The 3,809-nt window shown below is 49.2% G+C and overlaps 1 protein-coding gene across 2 annotated transcripts in view; it reads right to left on the reverse strand.

The window, feature by feature from the left end:
• Positions 1-2,018, reverse strand: part of GOSR1 (golgi SNAP receptor complex member 1) — a 62,191-nt gene extending 60,173 nt beyond the window's left edge. The window contains exon 1 of one of the 2 annotated variants that reach the window (XM_019511225.1): positions 1,873-2,018. The gene's annotated coding sequence lies outside the window, so the exon portion shown is untranslated. Of the gene's footprint in view, positions 1-1,866 lie in introns of both variants that reach the window. The other variant, XM_019511224.1, reaches the window with a different exon arrangement.
• Positions 2,019-3,809: the final 1,791 nt, after the last annotated feature.

Here is a 3,809-nt window from a genome sequence, read left to right on the forward strand (position 1 = left end):
CCCTTCTGGAAGCTAATGCCTGGCACAGAAACATACTGTAGATCAGGTCAGAAATCATTCTGACTTCACACTTAATGTTTTCCCTCTCCACCTTTTTTTTTTTTTTGCTCAATTCCAGGTTTGCAAGGAAATGTTACAATAATTAGGTGAAGATACATTAGTAACAGAAATGTTAGGTTCCCCTTGCTGATAGATCTTATGCAAAGTTAACATGCTGCACAAGAAAAACAGGAGTACATGAGAGGGATTTCTCTACACCGTCCACCTCCCCTCTCCTTGTCAAAAAGTTAAGACCACAACGCAAACGACACATAAAGTTAGAGGACAGAAGTGAACACGCAACACCCAGATACAGAAGAGTAACAGCATCCATCTTTTTAGCAATACTCTTCACTCCAGTTATTGGTATAAGAGGAGGAAGGAAAACTGGTTCTCTTGCTGTCTCCTGGAGGCAGAGATCAGTGCAATGTGTAAGGTACTCTGGCATACTCTGTCTGGAGCAGAGTGAAAGAACTGCTCCAGTAAGATATGAGTAGGGTGTGTTTCCAGGGGTGGAATCTCAGTCTGCTAAAACAAATACCATGCACTGGGAAAGGGAAATGAAACAGACTAGATGAAATCAACAGTACTGTTGCATCTCTTCTCTGCAGGGAAAAAGGGGACCAAAATTAAAAAAGCCTTGGCAGTCCTGCATAGCAGCATGGCCCACGCCTGTTCTTATGCGTCTTAGCTCTAATATTTATATTTCAGAAACAGTGACAAATGCCACCCAGGAATCAGAGTCCAACTGTATTTGGTGCTACATATATGCATATGTCATAACTACCTGCCACAGACAGCTCACAGGCTCAGCCTGTGACAAGCCACTCGTGGGCACAAGGCTATCAGAGAAGCACGGGGGACAGGGTGACAGCAGGACACTCACACTAAGCATCAGATGATGCTGGTATTTTGCCAGCAGGCTAGAAAGAAGGTGCCGGCAGGTGAGGATCTCTTATAATTCAGGCTGCAGTGAGTTGCAGAACAACCCCGCTGCAAGAGGCTTGTACTGAACATGCACTGACTGACGAGGGGAAGGCTGCATCATTTGTACGGTTAACATTCTGGAACCAAAGAAGGAAAATTACCTGGCCCACAAGGTGGGGAGGACTTGTAAATGTAATCTCTTTTAACCTGCCATTAGCAGGTTAAAAGCTTTTCCTTTTTTAAAAACAATTTGGTCCTCAGTGTTAATCCTGGAGGAAAACTCAAAACAGCTCCAACTGCTGCAGTCAGGGCAGGGGGTTGGAGGAACCTCTCCAGTTCTATGCCCTGCTGTTCCACTCACTCTCTGTGCACCCTTGGAGAGTCCTAGCAGCTTGGGGCCACAGTTTCCTCATGTCTGAAATGGGCAGTGTGTAGTGACCCTGCCCATGCAGAGGGCTGTGAAGTGCCTGGCAAGCGCTTTCAGGTCTTCAGACTGAAGGCCATAAAGAGTTGCAATGTATTAACTGGTGCATATGCACCTTGCAATGGACTGCGCAACGCAAGCTGCACCAAGCAGGCTATGTCTCACACCCATCCACATACTGCCGACATCACCACAAACAGAAGCTTAACTGCTGTTCCCCCTAACGACAGCACCGGAGATGCTCCAACATTGACCACACACTGCTCCCCATCCCCACACAGCGTGCCCATTCAACATCACACCAGGATCGAACATGGCTGGTAGTGCAAAGCAAGAACTATTCTACTGAGCAGTTTGGGAAACTGAGCATGAAACCACAAAGGAAGTCTGAAAGGGATTAAACGAAGCCCCAGATCAGCCAAGAGTACTGGAAGCAGCCTTCTTTAGCAAATAAACAGTAAGAAGTCTGGTAGTACCTATACCTGTCGCGTCTTCCCTCTCGGGCGCTGCTGTGGCTATAGCTTGTGCATAGTTTGCTGAAGGAGACCAGCTTCAGGTCGAGCTCATTTTCTAGCTGCCTGGCCTGTTTCCTGAGATCTGGAAAAACAATGGTAAGAAGCAGTAAATGTACAAACAGGTCACTGCCTTGCCCAACACACTTGGGTTTAGCTTTTACAAGTTTTAGGCGCATAACCTAAACAGGAGGAAACTAGAGTAAAAGACGACATAATCCAAAATAAGAATCAGGTTAAGATCAATTACAAAGGAAACAAAAATCTCTCAATGTACACACAAGTCCAGTACACTCGATCATCACTGAGCAGACCAGCAGCCCAGAGGTCCAGCCAGGGTGGGAACCATCTCTCCTAATCACATAAAACTTTCTGGATGATGGCAGTGTTTTGAGCTTTAGGATTTGCATGCTAGAAGCACATCTGACTTCTGACATGGCAGTGATGATGGTACGAGCACCCAGGAGCATAGAGCAGCATTCCCATGATTGTCTCATGACTGAAATGGCTTCCCCGCCATTAAGCAACAACACTCGGCCCTCTTGACCAGAGGTGGCGTTTCATGTGCTTGCAAGCGCCACAAAACCAAGGCACCAAGGGCAAACTACAACCTACCAAGACTTAACCGAGTACTTATTTCTTACAAACTTCTTTAAGGGAAAGTTTCCAAAAGGCTAGGTCAGATTTAAGTGTAGTTTTAAGCAAGTCTCATGCTCTTTAATCCCTTCGGCATTTTTTAAAGTTTCCCTCCTGAAAGTCGCTTGAACGGTACCAACCCCAGGAGGTACCTTACAGCATATCAGGTCTCTTCTCTCCTCAGATGTAAGCAGCAGCCAAGGCCTCTTTAGACACGCAACACACTCTTAAGAGATCAGATCCAGGTGAATAAGACAAAATTTGACCTATTTTTATAGCAACCCAAACACACCAAATGTGTATATAAGATCTTTCCCTGAACACACTTCAGTGAAGGAACCTGCTCTTCCGCTGCTGACCTACAGACAATGCCACTCAGATCAACACGAGAGGGGCCAGGATGTCTTAGGGCAAACTGTTGTATTGGACCAACGATGCCGTTGGGCAAGAGTCAGACAAACTTTCAAATGGAAGACATCCTTACCTCTCGCACAATTTGCAGACCACCACAGCTACAACGCCACGCTTACACTACCGCTCTGCTCAGCACTGTTTTCAAAAACCCCCAGTGCCCAATCTATTCAAAACAATACAGACATACTCACAGCCAAATTAATCAAGTGCCCTGGACACATTTGCAATGCCCCCACCTCCCACGCTTTGGAAACTGACAGACTTGAATGGCTACAGCATTTTAAATGCCAGACGCCAGCTTCGTTGCAGAGATAAATTCAGAAGTCTACTACGCACTTTCACAGGGCCGTTCGGGCAAGACGTCTTCGTCAGCCTTACCCAGCCCCCTTCACCCTTAAAAACCAAGGCCCTGACGGGACGCTGGAGGCCTGAGCGCTAGACGGCTCGCTCGCTTGCTTCCCCGGCTCAGGTAGGCTCCCTCGGTTTCTCCTCCCTGGATGCAGGACGAGCACCAACACCAGGACTAAACCCCGCCCGGCTCCTGCCGGGTAACCCTGGAGTTGGGCAAACCCGACTGTGGCTGAGAAGCACTGACGAGAAGAGCGAGCAGGCACTGGGGAGGAATGCGGGACAGCGCCGCAGGGTCAGACGAGGGAGGCCACGGCCAGGGGGGTCTGCCCAGCTCTCCGCACCGCCGCTGGGGCCCCCCCTGGACCTCGGAACGGGCATGGGGCCGCCACTTCCCTTGGGGCTCCCCCCCACACGCCGGGGGGAGGGGGCCCTAGGCCTCCCTTCAGACCCCAGGGCGCCCCCCGGCCTCCCCTCACCCCAGAGCCCTCAGTGCCCCATATGCCCCA

Source organism: Gavialis gangeticus, unplaced genomic scaffold, assembly GCF_001723915.1.
Source record: "Gavialis gangeticus isolate Ggan-Ray unplaced genomic scaffold, GavGan_comp1, whole genome shotgun sequence".
In the NCBI taxonomy this organism is placed as follows: Eukaryota; Metazoa; Chordata; order Crocodylia; family Gavialidae; genus Gavialis; species Gavialis gangeticus.